This window comes from Macrobrachium rosenbergii, chromosome 51, assembly GCF_040412425.1.
Source record: "Macrobrachium rosenbergii isolate ZJJX-2024 chromosome 51, ASM4041242v1, whole genome shotgun sequence".
NCBI lineage: Eukaryota > Metazoa > Arthropoda > Malacostraca > Decapoda > Palaemonidae > Macrobrachium > Macrobrachium rosenbergii.
In genome coordinates, this window is record NC_089791.1 from 27095887 (window position 1) to 27120535 (window position 24649).

Genomic DNA, 24649 nt, shown 5'->3' on the forward strand with positions numbered 1-24649 from the left:
GAGTCAATCTGTCATTGGCAGCAAAACGCCCCTCATGTCCATTCATCATGAAAGAGTCGGTATCTCAAGGAAGGCACAAGCTGAAAGTCATCCGCGTTGCCCGTCAAAATAAACGAAGAAAGTGATCAAGTGGAAAGTCATCTGGGTGCCTGTCAAAGTAAACGAAGAAAGTGATCAAGCTGATAGTATTCCACGGTGCCCATCAAAGCACACGAAGAAAGTGAACAAGCTGAAAGTCATCTGGGTGCCTGTCAATTTATACGAAGAAAGTGGACAAGCTGAAAGTCATTTGGGTGCCCGTCAAATTATGCAAAGAAGGTGATCAAGCAGAAAGTCATCTGGGTGCCCGTCAAAATAAGACGAAGAAAGTGAACAAGCTGAAAGTCATCTGGGTGCCTGTCAAATTAAACGAAGAAAGTGAACAAGCTGAAAGTCATCTGGGTGCCCGTCAAAATAAACGAAGAAAGTGAACAAGCTGAACGTCATCTGGGTGCCTGTCAAATTATACGAAGAAAGTGATCAAGCTGAAAGTCATCTGGGTGCCTGTCAATGCAAACGAAGAAAGTGAAGTTGGGGAAAGTATTGCTTGTGCCAGCCGTCACTACACATTACACGAATTGCCGAAAGTCACGGTTCCTCTGATTACGGGGAAAGTAGAGGGAAGAAAGTAAAAATTTTTTTTCGAAGATATTTTCCAAAATTATAAATAATAATAAGTGTAGGAAACTATGTTACTTTTTTATTATTGGTCTGATTACGGAAATGCACAGGGAAGAAAATAACGTTGCTTTGTTTGAAGATATTGATTGCAATTATTAGTAACGCTGGGAGAAAAAAATTATTATTACGTTTTTATCATTATTATTAATACTAGTAATAGCAATGGTAATGACAGTAGTAAGAGACTGAAGCCGGGGAAAAGGTTGAAAAAATAATTATCCTAAATATTTAAGGTAAAAAAAATGTGAAAAACGTATGCAAAAAAACTAGATAAATTTCATATATCTATCACAATTATTAATAAAAATACGTATAGAAAACTATTTATATTACTGTATATTACTATCATTATTAACATTTTTATTATTATTACTGCTAATAGTGATAGTACCAACAACTGTCAGAGATGCCGGGGAAAGAGCATGAAAAAAATTACCCAAAGTATTTAAGGGCAAAAAAAAAAAAAAAAAAAAAACTGAAAAACATAGGCAAAAAAAAAAAAACTGAAAAACATAGGCAAAAAAAAAAAAAAAACTGAAAAACATAGAAAAAAAAAAAATAGGACAAATTCCTCATAACAATAAAATTATCGAAAACACTCCGACAGCGACTCCGTGCGAACGTGCCTTGCCGCCGAAGGCATTGATTACACCCAGTCAAGCAACAAGCGTGTGCATGGGGGAAGTCACAATACCCGTGTGCTTTAGTGGCCATAGGCACGCACAGTCTGCTTGCACAGTCAGAGGCAGGCAAGCAGGACAGTCACCCAGTTACGGGGAGGAGGAGGAGGAGGAGGAGGAGGAGGAGGAGGAGGAGGAAGGGGAGGAGGAGGAGGAGGTGGAGGAAGAGGAAGAGGAAGAGCAATAGGAGGAGGAGGAGGAGGAGGAGGAGGAGGAGGAGGAGGAGGAGGAGGAGGAGGAGGAGGAGGAGGCACTTTGTAATTATCAGTCACGCAATGAATGGATTATGAGCTTGGATACTGAGTCAGGCACATTCTCAAGCTTCCTCGAACTCAGCATCAAAGAGGGAAAGCTTAATGTGGTGTGCAATGGCGTTATTTTCTTTAAATAATAATAATAATAATAATAATAATAATAATAATAATAATAATAATAATAATAATAATAATAATAATAATAATATCGGAATTGATATAAAGAAGCACTTGATGTCATGTTATATACACAAAATTATTTCTTACGCAAAATATATAGACAAATGAAGTTTCAATATCTCATGTACATTGGAATAATAAAATCACGTATTTAAATATAAAATATACTGTACCGAGACATTACATTCAATCATTTACAAAACGTGCGACCTAGTTACAGCAATGAACTACAAACCAACATTATTTTTTTATTTAGTTATGTTTCATTAAAAAAATCGGAAGCCAGCTCCATTGCAACTAAAGTTAGCAATATATAATATTTGCATTTCGGTATTTTATTTCATAAGGTACAAAAGACTGTATTTGTTCCATAATGACAAATGCTACTAAACCCTGTTAATTTCTTTGAAATAAAAATAAAAAAATAAAAGCCGACTGTATTACAATATACGTTGGTTATTTTAATTATTCCAAATGTAAAAAAAAGACTGTATTTTCCTTATAGTCTAATACTTCTCATATCCTTAATAATAAATAATAAGAAAATTAAAAATAATTAAAAGCCGACGGCACTACAACTTAAATTGATCATTTAAATTTTTTCAAACGCTAAAAAAAAAAGGAATGTTTTTCCCTACAGTCTAGTACTACTAAGTCCCGTTAGATTTCAAAATAACAAAAATTAAAAAGAAAACTAAAAGCTAACTGCATTACAAATAAAGTTGTAAATTATATTTCTCCAGCGTTACAAAAAATGCATTTTCTTTACAACCAAATGCTACTGAATCCCTTAACATTTAAGAATAAATAAAGAGAAAACTAAAAAGAAAATTAAAAGCCGACTGCATTACAACTAAAGTTGGTCATATAAATTTTTCCAGCATTACAAAAAATGTATTTCCTTTACAATCAAATGCTACTAAATCCCTTAACATTTAGGAATTAAAAAAAGAAAACTAAAAAGAAAATTAAAAGCCGACTGCATTACAACTAAAGTTGGTCACATTAATTTTTCCAGCGTTACAAAAAATGTATTTTCTTTACAATCAAATGCTACTAAATCCCATAACATTTAGGAACAAAAAAAAAAAAGAAAACTAAAAAGAATATTAAAAGCCGACTGCATTACAACTAAAGTTGGTCATATAAATTTTTCCAGCGTTACAAAAAATGTATTTTCTTTACAACCAAATGCTACTAAATCCCTTAACATTTAGGAATTAAAAAAAGAAAACTAAAAAGAAAATTTAAAAGCCGACTGCATTACAACTAAAGTTGGTCACATTAATTTTTCCAGCGTTACAAAAAATGTATTTTCTTTACAACCAAATGCTACTAAATCCCTTAACATTTAGGAACAAAAAAAGAAATCTAAAAAGAAAATTAAAAGCCGACTGCATTACAACTAAAGTTGGTCACATTAATTTTTCCAGCGTTACAAAAAATGTATTTTCTTTACAACAAATGCTACTAAATCCCTTTAACATTTAGGGAAAAAAAGAAATCTAAAAAGAAAATTTAAAAGCCGACTGCATTACAACCAAAGTTGGTCACATTAATTTTTCCAGCGTTACAAAAATGTATTTTCTTTACAACCAAATGCTACTAAATTTAACAGGAACAAAAAAATCTAAAAAAGAAAATTAAAAAGCATTACAAAAAGTTGGTCACATTAATTTTTCCAGCGTTACAAAAATGTATTTTCTTTACAATCAAATGCTACTCCCTTAACATTTAAAAAAATAAAGAGAAAACTAAAAGTTGCATTACTATTGAAGTTGGTCACATTAATTTTTCCAGCGTTACAAAAAATGTATTTTCTTTACAGCCGAATGCTACTAAATCCCTTAACATTTAGGAACAAAAAAAAAAAAAACTTAAAAAGAATATTAAAAGCCGACTGCATTACAACTAAAACATTAATTTTTAGCGTTAAAAAAATGTATTTTCTTTACAATCAAATGCTACTAAATCCCCTAACATTTAGGAACAAAAAAAAAAAAAAAAAAAAAAATTAAAAGCCGACTGCATTACAACTAAAGTTGATAACAGGGGGCGCCCATCCATTAGGGAAAATAACCCGCGGGCTAATTGTTTCCCGTACGGGGAAGACGCCGTAATAGGCGATCGTCCGGACGAATAAAACCAGCCTTAATCTGTACTTGGTTCTGATTCAATATTCCACAAGGAAGCAATATGGCCCCCCACTTCTGAATTCGGGGAAACTTTCGTCATATTTCGCGGTATTATTCCCCATTATGAAAACTGTTATGGTTTTCCTGCTATCACGAAGACGACGCAGATGACATCGAGGTTGGGGGGGGGCGCTCCTCATTTTTTTTTTTTTTTATCGTTGATATTCTTCCTGATAAAAAACTGAATAACAATAAAAACATAATTTAATCAAACTGGCTCCAGCTTTTAATTCATTATCAAATAACATCCAAAATGAATAATCTCACAGTTTCATTTGCATTAAATTTTGTCGCCGATAATCTCCGCTTGTAAAAAATGAATTAAAAATAATTAGTCAACAATAAAAAAATGAATAACTTATCAGGTTTGTTCCAGCTTCTGATTCATTAACAAATAACATCCAGAATTAATAATCTCAGTTATATTTATATTTATATTAAATTTTGTCGTCGATATTCAACAATTGTAAACAATAAATAACAAAGAATGAATATAAAAAATTTCTCGGTTCTGTTCCTCTGACTCTAACAAAGAATGAATAACAATAACAAATGTATTATTTCCCAAGTCTATTCCAGCCTCCAATTCATTATCAAATACCAACGCGAAGGACAAATCCCCAAGATTCATCTGTTTTTAAAATAATTTTTTTTTCTACATTACGAACTGACCTTTCGACTAATGTAAAGTATAAATAATCCCCTTAAATTCATTCTGGTTTCTCATTCATTCTTAAATAGCACCCAGAAAGAGAAATGTTCACGAATCTTTTATACAATGAATAATTTTTTTTCATCGCTTGGTTTGCATTTTAACCATAAAGAAAAAAAGAAGCTTCTGTGGCAATATTCCTCCTTGATAAATATTTAATCTACGAAAAGAAAAAGAGCAAGGATTCGCCTATTTAAATATTAGATATTTTCCGATGTAGATAAATAAAGATAATAAGCTCCAGTATTGATATTAACTCTCTATAAATGTTTAGACCACGACAGAAAAAGAGCAAAGATTCTTCTACTTAAATATTTAATATTTTCCAACGTAAAGCTTCAACAGATATAATCTTAACCAATATAAAAGAGTTAATGGACATATTACCTCTTGATAAATATTCAGACCACTAGAGAAAAAGAACAAATATTCGTCTACATAAATATTTAATATTTTCCAGCGTCAAGATTCAACGGATATAACTTTAACCAATATAAAAGAGACGTAATGGAAATATTACCTCTTGATAAATATTCAGACCACTAGAGAAAAAGAACAAATATTCCTCTACTTAAATATTAAATATTTTCCAACGTAAAGATTCAACGGATATGAATCTTCAGTCATAACCTTATATAAATATCTATACTTACTAACCTTATATAAATATCCATATTTACCTAAAATTTCTCTCGAGAGTTTATTGAACCTTATATTAAGAAAATCCTTGCTTTATTCTCCTTCATCTCATCTCCCCCTCGCAAAGAGCATCCAACCCCATAACCCCCAAAAAAAAAACAAAGTAGGAACACTAGAAGAGCACCCATTCCCCTGCCCCCTTTAAAAAAAAAGTAGGAACACTTGCAGTAGCATCACCCAGCCTCCTGAACATCTATCCCCCCCTCCTTTCTCAGGTCCAACCCTCCCCCACCCCCTGGTATCCCTATATGCGTTCATCCATAATATATAAAGTTATCAGTTGGGACTCGCATCACGTCCATTGGACTTCCATATCTTGAAGAACATTCTCCATTTTCCCTAATATGTCCCTCTTCTCCCTAATATCCAGGTTCCAACCCAACTCCCAATTTCGTCTCTGAATTATTCTATTCGCCATCTATTTTTTTTTTTTTTTTTTTTTTTACTTTGGCGAGAGGTAGTACAATAAATCTGGCCCAATTCGTGTTAGAGATTTATGTTAAAACATGATGTTAGCACAACATCAGATTATGTCCTATTTTTGTGAAGAAGAGGCAGACGAAAATCTTAGCTGAAATGTTATTTTCCAAAGATTTATAAGATAAAATATGAAATGTTGGGAAAAACATATTTAACAAAAATTTTACCATAAACCATTCATCTCACTTTTTACACTAAAACGACGAGTGGGTAAAAAATACTTTATATATATATATATATATATATATATATATATATATATATATATATATATATATATGTGTGTGTGTGTGTGTGTGTGTGTGTGTGTGTGTGTGTGTGTGTGTGTGTGTGTGTGTATATAACATTTAAAACCACAAAAAATAAAAATAAATAAAATATTTAAAAACATCACAAAAATTAAAAAGAAATTATTTAAAAATATCGCAAAAATTCCAATAAAAATATTTAAAAACCATTTAAAAATCAAGAAAAATATAGAAGTTAAAATACATAAAAAAATCACAAAAAAATTAACAAATAAAATATTTACAAAAAAACATCAAACTCACAGATAAAAAACGAACAAATAAAGATGAATAACGATGAACCATGAATAAGTAAGACGATTTTTCATTTTCCTTGGCATTCTTATTCATTTAAGATTCCCCTAGGATCTCTCCAGCATCCTTAACCGACCATCCTCCCCCAACAACCCCTCCCCCACCACATCCCCATATCTCTCATCCCCCTCGTCCCAGCTTTCGTGTTCACTCGTGGGGAAGACCTCCTCCCCCCCCCCCTGACCCTCCCCACCCCCTCCTAGAAGACCGTAATTCTATGGACCAAGAGATAGAAGACTTAGAAGATCTATAGGCTGGTCGGGATATATTTCCCAGAAATATATCAGAAACTGTAAGAAAATATCAGAAATATGTCCCGAATATATCCGAAAACATTTCACATAAATATATCACGAATATATCCGATAACGTTTCGCAGAGATATATTTGGAAAATATACCAGAAATGGATCAAAGAAAAACACCACGGAATTGTATCTATATCCCTAAAAAAATAACAGCACAGAAATATATCAAGAATATTTTAAATGGAAAATACGCCAGAAATAGATCAAAGAAAACACCACTACAAAATTATATCTAGAAAATACACCATAGAAATATATTGTTAGTGAAATGCCTTGCATAAATATATGAATATATTTACACAGAATGTATATCAAGAGTAGTGTATACCACAAACACATCAAGTAAATATAGCTAGGAATGAATAGGAAACTGCATATCAGTCAAATACATCACGGAAATACGTAAACATAAACAAGTCCGAGGTATATATCAAGAGAAATATATCTCAGAACTGCATCCAACAAATACAACAAGAAAAAACATCGCACAAATATATGAGGCATACGTCACAGAAATACATGAAAAGTAAAAAAAAGTAAAAAGAATTTCAGAGAAAAAATCTTCATCTCTCTCTCTCTCTTGCAGGAAATAAATTTATATTGTGTGTGTGTGTGTGTGTGTGTGTGTGTGTGTGTGAGAGAGAGAGAGAGAGAGAGAGAGAGAGAGAGAGAGAGAGAGAGAGAGAGAGAGAGAAGCTCTACAACCTCACATTATTGGTCCGGTAGTTGTAACTATGAAACGAATCAGGGCAGGGATGAAGAGCAAGTATATAACAACAACAACAACAACAACAACAAACAATAATAATAATAATAATAATAATAATATTAATAATAATAATAATAATAATAATAATAATAATAACATGAAAGTGCTGAAAAAGACGAATGAAAATATTAATCAATTCTTCCGGTTGTCCTTTATGTAAATGTAGATTCAATTAAATTGATGAAAATCACAAAAATGGAAAACAATGAAAAGAAATTTTCCATGCACTCAAAGCAGCTAAAAACCTCATAATAGACACTTATTAAAAAATATTTTGCATCAGCTGACAACAATAATCAGAGGAATCAAGAAAAAAAAAGCATTCTACATTCACTCAAAATAAAAAAAAGACGATAATGACTGAAAATGCCGAAAAAAAAAAGAGACATTCGCCTTTAACTGAAACAGGATGAATTCGATAATTTTCCAGTGAAAAAAAGGGAGGGGGAAGGGGAGGGGGAGGGGAGGGGGAGGGGAGGGGGAAGGGGAAAGGGAAGTCTGTGCTGTCTGCTCGGTTCACATACACTGCCCCTTCACTCGTACAGACCTGGAAAATATGGAGCAAACTACAATTCTTCACATTTCGTCCCTCAGTCGAGCTGTCACTTGCCAATAACCCGTCAACCTCCGGGAGGTAAAATGTTTCTGAAATTCCTGTAAGAGAGAGAGAGAGAGAGAGAGAGAGAGAGAGAGAGAGAGAGAGAGAGAGAGAGAGAGATGGCAAAACTAAAATCTCTGGGTGTTTACAGAAATACACATACATACAGAAATACACATACATATGTATGCATAATATATATATACATATATATGTGTATATGAACAGTATACACTATATATACTAAGTATGTATATACATACAGTATATATATTTAGATATGTATGTATACAGTATATAAACAAATTAAAATAATTAACTATATATATATATATATATATATATATATATATATATACATGAAATTTTTCTGATAGTGTATATATACTGTGTGTGTATATATATATATATATATATATATATATATATATATATATATATATATATATATATTAGTGTGTGTGTGTTTATATACAAAACACACCAACGAAAGGAATCACAATAACAAACAACTCCCCTCTCCAGACCTCTTCGAAAATAACTGCTAAATTTATCCACCAAAACACTAAAAAATTCGGCACTGGAAATAAGCACGCAGCACGCAACATTTGTTTTCGGAAACGCACCACATACGCCAAACTTTCGGCATAAATTGACAAAAAAGAACATTATGTGCTACCGCACAAAACCGGACGCCATTTGCATTAGATATTTAAAAGCCTGAACATAAAGTACCGGAGGCGGCGGATTTTGAGAACGATCAATGCAAATAACCGCTGCGGTAATATAGAGGCAGATGTCCAGTGGCGATTAAAAACTGTCACGGCAATATACTGCACAGATGCCCAGATGCCCAGATGCCCAGAAACGATTAAGACTTCTTTTTTTTTTTTGTATAGGTTGATTTGTGCATTTTATTTCCTATTACCTTCTATTACTTCTTTTAACTGAACGCCATTTTCTTTGGCAGCTTGAATTTTAAGCCAATGGCCCCTATAGGTTTGTTCCATGTGAATAGGGCTTATCTTCTGAATAATAATAATAATAATAATAATAATAATAATAATAATAATAATAATAATAATAATAATAATATTCTTTGGCAGCTTGAATTTTAAGCCAATGGCCCCTATGGGTTTGTTCCATATGAATAGAGCTCATCTTCTGAATAATAATAATAATAATAATAATAATAATAATAATAATAATAATAATAATAATAATAATAATAATATACTTTGCAGCTTTTTAAGCCAATGGCCCCTATGGTTTTGTTCCATATGAATAGGGCTTATCTTCTGAATAATAATAATAATAATAATAATAATAATAATAATAATAATAATAATAATATTCTTTTTGCTAGTTGAATTTGCCAACTATGGGTTTGAAAATGGGAAAGGCTTATTGAGAATAAAATAGAATCATGGCAAAGTTAAAAAAAAAAGATATATGACTTGTCTACAGCTTGAATTTAAGCCAATGATCACGAATTTTGAATAGGGCTTATCTTCTGAAAATTTAAAAAAAATTACAGATTAATAACGTTATTTAGAATTCAATAATAGTAATGAAGTTCAGCAATTTTAAGGTCACTTAATGAATGAAATATCACCTGAATAACAATAATAATAATAATAATAATAATAATAACCACAATTGGCAAAATGATATCTTCTTTTGATGCTTGAATTTAAGCCAATGGGGATGGGTTTAAGACGTAAAAGGGCTTATATTCTTGTTTACAGTGAGTAACTTCTTTTACAACACAAACATCTTGAATTTAAATACAAAAAGAACTCTTTCAGCTTGAATTTTTTAAGCCAGGGCTATGGGCTTGTTCCATATGAAAGGGCTCATCACTGAATAACAACAAAATAAAATAAAATAAAAAAAAAAATAATAATAATAACATAGATGACTCAACCTGCCAATTTGAAAAGGCAAGGATTGAGCCTAGATAAAATTTAAAAAAAAAAGACATATGACCCCCCCTCAGCGCTTCTTAAACGAGAGACACGGGACTTCTTCGTTAATTTAACCTGAAATAATCACCTGAGGCCCAAATTATAGTCTCTGATGTTACCAAATAAGGTCACTATTTGATGTCAATCAATCCCATCCCATCTCGATTCATTTTAGTACAGCAACTGAAAAAATATCTATTGATGCTTGAAAGGACGGGAGGGACTAAACGTAAAAAGTTTTTTCTCGAAGAAAATAAAAACTTCTTTTACACGACAAACATCTTGAATATAAATAAAAAAGAACTCCTTCAGGTTGATCTAGTTCATGAAACCTAAAAACGACGACAAAGAAAACAAAATGAAAAAAGGAAAAAAGATGACTCAACCTCTATACGAGGCAAGAGAATTCGCCTAGATAAAATTTGACGGTGAAACCCCAACACCTAAATAAGACACGGGACTTCTTCGTTAATTTAACCTGAAATAATCACCTGAGGCCCAAATTAAGCTTCTCTGATGTACCCGTTGCCTATTTGATGTCAATCATCCCATCCCATCTCACCATTTTAGTAGTAGTAGTGAAAAAAAAATCCCTATAATGAAAGGACGCACAAGGGAACTAAAAAAGTAATTGGTAGAAAATAAAAACTGGCTCCCACGCAAACGTAATAAAAAAGGTATCCTTATACCTATCTAGTTCATGACCTAAAACGACGATGGAGACAAGGAAAACACACACACGGAAAAAATATATCAACACACACTGGCACTTTTTTTTACCCAACGACCTAAATAAGACAACTTAAATAAAAAAAAAATAAAGAAAAAACTAAATTAGCTGGTATCCATTTTTTCCTATATATTAATAATGACAACGGGAAAACAGAAAGAAAAATTGAAACCTTATATATATATATACAGTGTGTATATATATATAGATATATATATATATATATATATATATATATATATATATATATATACATACATATATATATATATATATATATATATATATATATATATATATATATATATATATATATATATATATATATATATATATATATATATATATATATATAACGCAGTTCTCTCCAGCTCGTTTCTATAGGACCTCCGGTCATGCTGAAGTCAACAGGTGGTTTTAATAAAACGCCGGAGTAATAACAGTTCGCGAAAAGTTTCATAATAAGAAAAAGGACTTTGAAAAACAAGGCGAAATCAAGCTATTCATACTGCCACTTACCGAGGGAGTTGGGTTATTGAACAAAGACTGCAGCCTGGAAGAGAGAGAGAGAAGAGGGCGTGGTTTAGTATGCTGTTATATATTTCTAAAAAGAATTTATGAATACTTATATATATGTATATTTATATATATATGCCCTGGGTCTGTATGTTTTTCCTTTTAGAACTTGACGTTTAAAAGCATTTAAACTGAGTACGAAGATATATATATATATATATATATATATATATATATATATATATATATATATATATATATATATATTATTACACACATATATATATACATTTATATAAACATACACGTACATAAACAAAACAATAAACAGGTAAAAATGTCCACATACCTTGCCACAAACGAGAAACGAAACAATGCATCGCACATACATCATACACACATACACACATACACATCCAGGTACACAAGCAAACACACATATAAAGACATTAATATTCCACTACAACACACACACACACACACACACACACACACACACATACACACAAGACTACGAAAGTCGAAGGAAAAGAATGACAACAACTCGGATGCCGATTCATATTTCACAAAGTGCTGCTTCACCTCCTCCTCCTCCTCCTCCTCCTCTCCCTCCTCCTCCTCCTTGCTTAGCACCGGTGGCGGCGGCGGTGGTGGTGGTGGTGTACCTATCACGGTGATAAATGTAAAGCGCGAAGTTGTCTTAAGCATCTACAAACTTCTGACGCGAACTTATTGCATTTTAATGCTTCCTCCGCCACAGTGTCTTTCTTTTTTTTTTCTTTCTTTCTTTCTTCGGCCTCGGCGTTGCTCAAGATGTAAATTTGCTGCAAAAGACACGCCGATATATCATGGCTTTTAAGTGATGAAGATTCCGAGGCGACAAGGGAATTATGACTTTTGTTCTTAATCTCTCCCCGGTTAAGATTGTGCCGTGATGCCTTATTATTATTATTATTATTATCATTATTATTATTATTATTATTATTATTATTATTATTATTATTATTATTATTCAGAAGATGAACATTATCCATATGGAATAAGCCCACAGCTGCCGTTGGCTTGAAATGTAAGCTTTCCAAAATTATTATTATTATTATTATTATTATTATTATTCAGAAGACGAACCCTATTCATAGGAACAAGCCAACAGGGGTCATTGGCTTGAAATTCAAGCTTCCAAAGAATATGGTGATTATTATTATTATTATTATTATTATTATTATTATTATTATTATTATTATTATTATTATTATTATTATTATTATTCAGAAGACGAACCCTATTCATATAGAACAAGCTCCACCACAGGAGCCATTTAAATAATAAAGAATTAGTGACCCAGATATATATATATATATATATATATATATATATATATATATATATATATATATATACTTATACTATATGTGTATATATATACATTACATATTATACATAAATATATATATATATATATATATATATATATATAAATTATATAATATAAATTACATAATATATGTATATATATATATATATATATATATATATATATATATATATATATATATATAGTGTGTGTGTGTGTTTGCGTGTGCACGTGTGCCAGTGTGCGTACGTAAGTCTGCACACTATCCTTGTCTGTCGTCCTGAAAAAGGAAATCAGACTAAAGGAAGCCTTATATAAATTTACAGCGCCCAATGAACGCTAAACGCCATGAGTGGTTTGGTTCTGAAGTGATAAAAATAGAGACCCATGTCCGCCATGCGGGTAGTAGCACACTTAATAGCACTTGGCATGACTGCTTTAAGCCCCTCCTTATCAGCGAGAGAGAGAGAGAGAGAGAGAGAGAGAGAGAGAGAGAGAGAGAGAGAGAGAGATGGATAACCAGACAAAGAGTGAGAGAATAGGATAAAAAAAGATGAGAGAAATAAAAGATATAGCAGAGAGAGAGAGAGAGAGAGAGAGAGAGAGAGAGAGAGAGAGAGAGAGAGAGAGAGAGAATGCAAATGGAGAACCAGACAAAGAATGAGAGTATGATAAAAAAAAGTTGAGAAAAATAAAAGATATGGCAAAGAGAGAGAGAGAGAGAGAGAGAGAGAGAGAGAGAGAGAGAGAGAGAGAGAGCGAGCTCTATCTCAAAGGCTGCTTTGTGACACTGGTAAACCGGTCCTTCTCTGAGGATGTGCGCTTTAAAAGGAGCTTAATGTGGACCTCAATGTGACTGAATTCAAGCTCTCCTCGCCATTCTTTTGTACTAAATCACTCAAGCCGATTTGCGTTTCATTTTGGTACGTAAATGTGGAAAAGCGATTAAACTTAATTTACAGTGAAAATGGTCGCTATAACGTAAACATATTTACATGAAGAATAAGCAAAAATCTTGACGATTATAAAACCTAAATATTTTCCAACAGAAAAGATATGTACCGAGTTAAAAAAAAAAATATCCTTTTTGACTATTGCCTGTTCAGATATTAAGGATAAAGACCTTATACAAACATCTATACATACATAAATGCGTTCATACATAATTTGTTCATTTATTTTCACTTTGATGATAACTGATCTCTTCTTTTTGTATTTCTTATTATTTCTTATTATCTTGGAAGCTTGAATTTTGGCCCCTGGGCTTGTTAAAATGAACAGGGTTCATATTCTGAATTAATAATAATAATAATAATAAGCTTAATAATAATAATAATAATAATATTCTTTGGCTTGAAGTGGGTCTTGTGGGCTTCTATATGAACAGAGTTCATCTTCTGAATAATAATAATAATAATAATAATAATAATAATAATAATAATAATAATAATAATAATAATAATAATAATAATAATAATAATAATAATAATAATAATAATAAATTCTTTGGAAGCTCGAATTTCTGGTCAATGGTCTCTGTGGGCTTGTTCCATATGAATAGAGTTCATCTTGTGAATAATAATAATAATAATAATAATAATAATAATAATAACACACACAAATACATACATACAATGTATACATACATACATACATATATACATAAATATGTGCTTACAAAGCAGAACTCCAGACGGCTCCACAATCCATCCATACGGGGCAAAACATGAAAGCCAAAAATAACCGGCCAAGAAAAAAAGACCCATAAATAAAGTTTATCTGTTTTTTATTAAACAAAACTTTCTCTGACTTCGATAGTTATAGCTCTAGATCCCGGACGAAAGAATTTTATCTCGGTATCATCATCATCTGACAAGGGAAAAAGGTTGGAAGGTGAATGAGATTCTTCCCGCTGATATAATTCACCTTCCGAGAGAATTCATAGTAATAATAATAGCAAAGGATTCCTCTTTTGCATAGTTATCTGTCTCGTAAAGTCCGGCAATATTCGTAAACATCAAAAGATAAACGTCGTATTATTTCGGATATAAATCCGCTTTTATTCTCAGTTTGAATGTGTCTAGATGCTAGATTCGTTGGGGAAAATATACAGAATCCGGAGCCACGTTATGTGGTTTTGTTTACACAATCAGACGTGAACTGTATATATATATATATATATATATATATATATATATATATATATATATATATATATATATATATATGATTATATTTATATATATTTATATATATCAGAGGTAAACTGGATATTAAAACGATATTTGTATATATAATATATGTGATTATATAAAATTCATCCATGTAAACTGTATGTTAAAATTCTTATTACACACACACACTTAATACACGTGGTTATATAAAACACACACATGTATAAATACACATAAATATATATATATATATATATATATATATATATATATATATGTGTGTGTATGTATATAATCATGAAGCTACAAATGTCGCTTAATATCAAATTCACGCTACCTCGGGAATATTCCCGATGGGGAATCATCACCGAAGGTGAATTTATAAGTGGTTAATGGACTGATACTACCGAGTCTCGAACCCACGACACAGATACTTATCCAGTGACTCCAATCGACGTTCTACCCACTGAGCGGTACCAGTCCATTTATCACTTATAAATTCCCCTTCGGTGATAATTCCCCATCGGGAATATTCCCGAGGTAGAGTGAATTTGATATTAAGCGACATTTGTAGCTTCATGATTATATATAAATGACAGTGTGGTAAAAAATTTCATATATGTATATATATATATATGCATACTTTATACATATATATGCAGGCATACATTATTTACTCGTCCTCTGAATTACTTTCACATTACGAACACTGCCCCGTACAGTCCGGCGGACCATCAATGAACCATCAAGGCTTTTAAAAAGTCCGCTGGAAAGGAAAATACGACACAAGTAACCAGCCGAGAAAACCCAGAATCCTTCGAAAACTGGGGAGGTATTTCCACCACCAGGACTCTACCCAAATGAAAACAAGACTGTTCCCTGTGTCGTCTGTTTCCAAGCACAGAAAAGAATAGTTTCCGGTTTTTATTCTCTTTTCTTCTTTTTTTCTTCTTCTTCTTCTTCTTCTTCTTCTTCTTCTTCTTCTTCTTCTTCTTCTTCTTCTTCTTCTTCTTCTTCTTCTTCAATTTTGAAGGAACTGCAAACGCAACTATTTCCTTATTGGATTTTACCACAGGTGGACATACTGTTATTTGAGCTCACAGTAATTAAAATTTTCTTTGATATTAAAATCCGATTTCTTAAAAGCAAATTTCAAGGAAGATGGGAAACGAAAATTATATAATTTTTAAACATATTAATGAAATGTATAATTTGAAAAATGAGATACGTTCATCTCTGACCGCTACAGAACTACAAATTAGAATAAATGACATTGAAAGAAACTTCAATGAAATAAAAAAAAAAGCTGTTATACCTATGAAACATGTTTCTTTCTCCCTGGTAATTCTCTTACGAACAAAATTAAGTGCCAGGCATAAAAAAATCTATCCCAAACATTCTAAAAGTCAAAGAAAAAAAACTTCATTCTCAAGCTAAAATTTAGAAAAAGGAGGAAGAAAGTCACCCCTTCTCAAAAAAAGTCTTACAAAAAAAAAAGAGGTGGTTTTTAAGTCAACGAAAAAAAATTAATTCTCAGACCAAAATTAAGAAAAAGAGGGAAGAAAGTCACCATTTAAAAAAAAAGACACAAAAAAAACATTAAAAAATTTCACTCTCAGACCAAAATTAAGAAAAAGGAGGAAGAAAGTCCCAAAAAAAAGTCTCACATAAAAAAAGGACAAAAAATGAGGTGGTTTTATTAAGCCTGTAGTCTTTTCTGGTTGGTAAACTAAGGCGATGAAGACAGATGACCGACATCTAGCCATCACTGGCTACATCACACTATAGATCACCCAGTGAATAAAAGGAGAAAGATCCTCTTCCCCTCCCCCCCCTCTCTCTCTCTCTAGTCCTTTACACACACTCTCTCGCTCCCTTTGCGCTGCTGCCGGGTTGAGTTGCATAATCTCTGTCTGTCATTCCGCTTTTTGATTGGAGGAAGGTCAGAGTATCTCTCTCTCTCTCTTTCTTTATACACACACACACACATTACACACACACACACACACACACACACACACACACACACATATATATATATATATATATATATATATATATATATATATATATATATGTGTTAATCATAATTATCTTTAGTTTATAATTTAATTATCTTTTGAAAAGTTTATATATATAGAAAGATTAATATATATATATATATAAAAGGTATATATATATATATATATATATATATATATATATATATATATATATATATATATATATATATAATTTACCTTTTCAACAGTAGAATTTATCTTTCCTAAACTATAGCCTCTGAAATACAACGAAGTATGCTTAACATTCTTGAAATCCCAATGAAATAAAACAAACGTATTTTTCCCAGGTGCAAAATTCCATTCTTATGTTCTAAGGAACTTTAGATTTATCATCAGCGAGTTGAAACAGCTCCAGAGAGAATGAATCTATCACCAGGTACACAAATGAGGAAGAGAGAAAAACGTAAGTTGACATAATATATTCAAGTGTGCGAAGATTCTTCCACTGTAGTCTGCCAGCATCACAAAAATAGTGAGTAAATTCTCTCTCTCTCTCTCACATAAACAAATACACACAAACAAACACACACATTTGCGCATAAATATATATATATATATATATATATATATATATATATATATATATATATATATATATATATATATTTGTGTGTGTGTATATGTATGTATATATATATATTATATATATATATATATATATATATATATATATATATATATATATATATATATTTATATGTATATATACTGTTTATGTGTAGAGAGAGAGAGAGAGAGAGAGAGAGAGAGAGAGAGAGAGAGAGAGCAGTTTAAAAAAAAAAAATCTGATTAAACGAGTGTCCCCCAGCAGTGAAAACACGCTCACGCAAATAAACACTTTAACTCTGCTGCGAGACTGGCAACACTGCGGACATAACATATCCCTCCCAGGAGTGAGATGCCTGCGAGATTGGCAACGCTGTGTTTGCCCTGTCTAGCGCGGGACAGCGAAAACAACAAGAAAATCGATGGGGGTTAAATGCCTTCGCCCCCCTCCCCCCCGCCGTCTTGATGGGTTATTAGCTAAGACAGTGCTTGTTTTTATGCTACTACGGGTGGAAGTCACGGCTTTCCAGGCGTCACGGGCGACCTTACGACGCGTACTTATCGGTATTATTGCGTTATTAAGCCCTTTCCCTCGGAAAAGGCTGAGTAAAGGCCCCGGTGTTTATTGTGGTCACAATTGTCTGGCTCGATGTGAGATTCGACGGTGCTGCTTTTCTTTCATTAAATAAGGAAAGGGATAATAATAATAATAATAATAATAATAATAATAATAATAATAATAATAATAATAATAATAATAATAATAATAATAATAATAATAATAATAATAATAATAATTAAAAGCCACAGAAGTGTTAAAATTATTTATGTACGAAGTGGCTTTTAATTCTCGATATTATAGCCTCATTACAGGGTCGTCTTGTTTCAATAATAATAATAATAATAATAATAATTTATTATTATTATTATTATTATTATTATTATTATTATTATTATTATTATTATTATTATTCAGAAGATGAACCCAATTCATATGGAACAAGCCCACCAACGGGGGCCACTGACTTGAAATTCAAGCTTCCAAAGAATATTATTATTATTATTATTATTATTATTATTATTATTATTATTCAGAAGATGAACCTATTCTCATGGAAAATGCCGACAGGGACCACTGAATTGAAATTCAAGCTTCCAAAGAATACGGCGTTCATTCAGTCATCTTTTTCACGGTATAAACTTTGCTTATCAGATAAAATGAAAGACAAAGTAAATATCAGAGGAAAAATCCTACTTAGAAGAATAAAATATGTTCCATGCAATAAGAATATGTATACAAATCATTTCACCGAAGATCGAAATAAAACTTTAAAACTTCATAAATCCAAATTGAATTGACAAAACTATAAATAGTAACTTATACAGTAACCCTCTACTGGAAGATCAAGAGAAAAAAAAAGCTTTACAAAACACGAATAAAGAAGACAAAAGGCTTTACAAAACATGAATAAAGTGGAAAAAAAGCTTTACAAAACATGAATAAAGTGGCTTTAAAAAATGAATTGGAAAAAAGCTTTACAAACATGAATAAACAAGACAAAAGGCTTTAAAAAGCTTTGAAAAAAAAGCTTTAAAAACAAATAAACAAGAAAAAGCTTTACTAAACACGAAAAAGCTTTACAAAACACGAATAAAGAAGAAAAAAGTTGAAAAACACGAATAAAGAAGAAAAAAAATTTACAAAACACGAATAAAGAAGAAAAAGCTATACAAAACACGAATAAAGAAGAAAATAGCTATACAAAACACGAATAAAGAAGGAAAAAAGTAAAAAAAAACACGAATAAAGAAGAAAAAAGCTTTACAAAACACGAAGAAGAAAAAAGCCAGACAAAAAACGAAACTTTTTTCAAAAATAAAAAAGTTAAGACGTACCAAGAGAATCCTCCTGTTTCCTTCCTTCCTTCCTTTTATTTCGTAAAAGGCGCGGGTAACTCGGTAGGAAAACCTCCTCGGTCTGTTTTCCATTGACCCAAAGTGCCGTAAATGAGCGCAAGGCCAATACTGGCCATTGTAAAACCCCCCTTACCATATCCCACTCCCCACCCCAAAGCCCCTCCCCAAAACATCCCAAGACCTCTCCTTCTCACCGGAGACCTATACCCCCTCCCCAAAACATCCCAAGACCTCCTTCTCACCGGAGACCTATACCCCCCTCCCCAAAACATCCCACCCAAGTCCCCCAAAAACCCCTTCCTACCGGAGACCTACCACCTGGAAGCCCACCCCAGAGGCCCCTCCAACCATACAGCGCTTCTTCTCCGCTTCTCTCCTTTTCCAGCTTCCATTCTCTCTCGTTCTGGAAGAACTGGAGTCTTGTCATTCTTGGAAGACGGATCACTCTCTCCGGTTAATGATGCCGTTACCATATGGCAGAAGGGGGCGGGCCAAGGCCTTACCCCTTACCGCTGGGCGCAGCGAGGGACTCCGGAGGGGCGAAGGGAAAAAGAATTATTTTTGGCGCCCGCAGACTCTCGCCCCCCAAAATGCTGGTCTCACACTCCCAGTGATTGTTTGTTCGAGAGGGGGGAAAAAATAAAAGGAAGGAAGTGAAACCGGGATATTTTTCAGAGATAAATATTGGGTGAATGAGGAGAAAGTAGCCAAAAATACTATAGTGATATAAGCACTGTATTCATAGCATAAATACAGTGCATTACATTTCACACGAACATGGACACACTCACATATACACATGATTGTTTTGTCACTTATATACTCGTAAACATTTTTTTTATCACCTTCTTGACAGCCGGGTGGTCAAAGTCACTGTTTATCACTGTTTCCAAACCAGGTCATAGGTCGAAGAATCCTGGCCTGTGGAGAAGCCCCTGTCAATTATAATTCACCTTGGGTGGTAATTATTCCCAAGGAATAGCGAAATCGATATTAATCGATATTTGTATATACACACATACATATATACAGTACATGCATGTCTATATATAATCTACTGTGTATTTAAATATATATATATATATATATATATATATATATATATATATATATATATATATATATATATATATATATATATATATATATATATATATATACACACACACACACACACAGAGAGAGAGAGAGAGAGAGAGAGAGAGAGAGAGAGAGAGAGAGAGAGAAAGGAAAGCAGAGCGGTCTTACGTACAAAGACGAAAATGTTTAGCCAATGCAGCAAATCACCGTCCCTTCCTTGTAGCGAAAGGAACACAGACAGCGTCGGTGGAAGAGGGATGACCAGAGCGGGGAAAGTGCAAATCAGCATAATGACCCTTTCACTGAGGGGAAAAAGAAAACATTCGCAAGAGCTCGAGAATAACAAAAAAAAAAAAAAAAGACATGCACAAAAACTGGAGGGATTTACAATAAAGAAAACATGCATTAGAACACGAGAGAACTGGAAAAAATTAAACATGCACAAGAGTTGGAAAGAATTAGGAAAAACATGCACAAGAACACGAGAGGATTGGAAAAAAGATAACATGCACAAGAATTAGAGAGAATTTGTAGAAAGAAAACATGCACAAGAACGGGAGAGAATTTCTATAAAAAAAATAGAAAACATGCTCACGAACTGGAGAAGATTGGAAAAAAGATAACATGCACAAGAATTAGAGAGAATTTGTAGAAAGAAAACATGCACAAGAACGGGAGAGAATTTCTATAAAAAAAATAGAAAACATGCTCACGAACTGGAGAAGATTGGAAAAAAGAAAACTTGCACAAGAATTCGAGAGAATTTGTAGAAAGAAAACATGCACAAGAACGGGAGAGGATTGGAAAAAAAGAAAACTTGCACAAGAATTCGAGAGAATTTGTAAAAAGAAAACATGCACAAGAACGGGAGAGAATTTCTATAGAAAAAAGAAATTATGCACAAGAACACATGAGAACTGGAAAAAAGAAAACATGCACAAGATTTCGAGAGAATTTGTACAGAGAGAAAACATGCACAAGAACGGGAGAGAATTTCTAAAGAAAAAAGAAAACATGCACAAGAACACATGAGAAGTGGAAAAATGATAACATGCACAAGAATTTGAGAGAATTTGTAGAAAGAAAACATGCACAAGAACAGGAGAGAATTTCTATAGAAAAAAAGAAAACATGCACAAGAACTGGAGAAGATTGGAAAAAAGATAACATGCACAAGAATTCGAGAGAATTTGTAGAAAGAAAACATGCACAAGGACGAGAGAATTTCTATAGAAAAAAAGAAAACATGCGCAAGAACTGGAGAGGATTGGAAAAAAGATAACATGCACAAGAACTTGAGAGAAAAAGAAATAATTGTGCACAAGAACTGGAAAGGGGAAGAAAGAAAACATGCACAAGAACTCGAGATTATATTAAGAGATTGTCAGACTGAGCGAAGCACAGGCTAGCAAGGAATCTTGATCGTAATGACTGAGCGTCATGATAATGTCTCTTAAAACTGAGCTGTTGTACATTTTAATATCAAATAATTCATGAAAAGTCAGTTTAATAAACGGTATCAAAATACATACATACATACATGCGCACAGATATTAAGTCGTTTATGTAATACAAATGAAAGTAGAACTATATCAGTGTATCCCAATCTTTATACCTTTAAGGAACTACTGAAACAATTTCCCATATCCCTGGGGAATCTTTACCTATCTGTATATATATATATATATATATATATATATATATATATATATATATATATATATATATATATATATATATATATATATATATATATATAAATAATGTATATATGTATATATATAAAATTTATGAATATAAATCCTATAAAATCTACCATGACATCACAAGACAGTTCGCATTACCAAGCCAACATTTACAATACAAATTTATTTCACGATTTCTCGCGGAATGCCTGATTTATGGTCGGCGAAACCCTGGTTCGGAACGCTGATCTTTATAATGCATCAATTTTTAATAATAATAATAATAATAATAATAATAATAATAATAATAATAATAATAATATACTAACGCCTGTATACACATACAGAGAAGATTTCTTGTTCAAATGCTGATTATAAGAAAAGAGTCCGTGCTGGAATAAGCTAACTTCACCTTACAACAACAACAACAAAAAACAATTAAAATTCACAATCAACATCAAAACAATAATAATAATAATAATAATAATAATAATAATAATAATAATATTTAATATACTAACACCTTGTGTACGCATACAGGGAAGACTTCTTTTTCAAATGCTGAATATAAGAAAAGAGCCCGTGCTGGAATAAGCTAACTTCAACTTACAACAACAACAACAAAAAACAATTAAAATTCACAATCAACATCAAAACGGCAAACTTTTTTTTCATACAGGGAAGGTTATGATAACAAAAGCACCTGCTTGCATAAGGCCAACTTCATCTAACAACAAAAACAACCCAGCTCATTAATATTCACAACCTGTAACATACAAACACTCTCCTTACTGCTAACAAGCGCATCATTAGCACAAGGAACACCCGTGTTGGCTGGCATAAGGCCACAGCTTCGTCTACGGATGCAGAACTGCCATACACATATCACAAAAACACATTCACACGCACATACACACAAGCACACACGCACTACCGGATACAACAAAGCCACAAACACACACACACATGCATGCACGCACTACCGAATACGACAGATTCACAAACACACATACACACGCACACAAACAAACACCACCAACGCAGGCACACACACCACCGGATACAGCAAAGCAACACACACACAAACACATACACACACACACACACATACACACGCGCACACACATAACACCACACAAACAAAAAAAACACACCCACACACAAACAAACACACACACACGCACAAACAAACACACACAAGCACACGCACACACACATAACACCACACCACACCACCAAAGCCCAATCTCTCGACGAAATCCTCCCATTTTCCGCCCCTTATAACCATAACAATGGTAATGATGATTGGGCGCAAACTCATCACTACCCCCTTAGGAGCCGCCCGCGTCCGGATGAGTCGTTAGCCATCGCCCATAGCCGGAGAAGAAATAATCAATTTGCATATCGAGGGCATCTCTCTCTCTCTCTCTCTCTCTCTCTCTCTCTCTCTCCGCTACGCTAATGGATTCGGCCGTATTCGGTTTATGGCTAGCATGAAATTGTTTATTATCTTTTTTTTTTTTTATTCTTTTTCCTTTCTCGGATAACAAGGTGGGGTTTAATTAAGGTGTGTATGGGCCGAGTTCAGGATTAAAAGAGTGGACTGGTTTGTAAACTTATGTTTAAGGTAAATATTTGCATTTATGTGTTGATTTTATTTTTTACGTTTTATTTTTGCTTGTATCGAGAATTAATGGACTTCCATCGACTACACAAGCTGATTTAATTATGAACTTTTATAATAATAATAATAATAATAATAATAATAATAATAATAATAATAATAATAATGCCATCCAACATCTATAACCTTATACCGCATAACAGCAGTGACATTAATAGTAGTAGTGCTACTTCTACTACTATTACTAGTAGTAGTGGTAATAGCAGTAGTAGGCTACAACTAAACCATCTCACTATACTTCAATTGTTCATAAACTACAGAAAAAAAAACTTGCCCAATTACTCTTAAAATCCCAAATTCATAATTTTTCATTTCTTTTTTTTTTTTTTTTTTGACAAACTGAGACATTGCAATTCATCACTGCAAAAACACGCAAAGGCATCCGCTAGCAATTACCATACTCATAAATAAGAGGCTGTTATTTATCCTTGGCAAATGAAGATATACGATCGCATAAAAGTGGAGATCTTTCGAGTCTTGTCGAGCACTTTTCGCGTTGTCCAGTTCGACGTCTTTTTTAGTTTTCTGAGAAAGAAAACTGTTGTGCCGGCTTTGTCTGTCCGTCCGCACTGTTTTCTGTCCGCACTGTTTCTGTCCGCCCTCAGATCTTACAAACTACTGAGGCTAGAGGGCTGCAAATTGGCATGTTGATCATCCATCCTCCAATCATCAAACATACCAAATTGCAGCCATCTAGCCTCAGTAGTTTTTATTTTATTTAAAGTTAAAGTTAGCCA

General features: G+C 32.6%; 1 protein-coding gene across 4 annotated transcripts in view; it reads right to left on the reverse strand.

Moving 5' to 3' along the window:
* Positions 1-24649, reverse strand: part of LOC136833233 (DBH-like monooxygenase protein 1) — a 1137248-nt gene that overhangs the window by 251189 nt on the left and 861410 nt on the right. For all 4 annotated transcript variants that reach the window (XM_067095113.1, XM_067095112.1, XM_067095111.1 and 1 more), the window contains one exon: positions 11413-11446. The gene's annotated coding sequence lies outside the window, so the exon portion shown is untranslated. The remainder of the gene's footprint in view (positions 1-11412; positions 11447-24649) is intronic.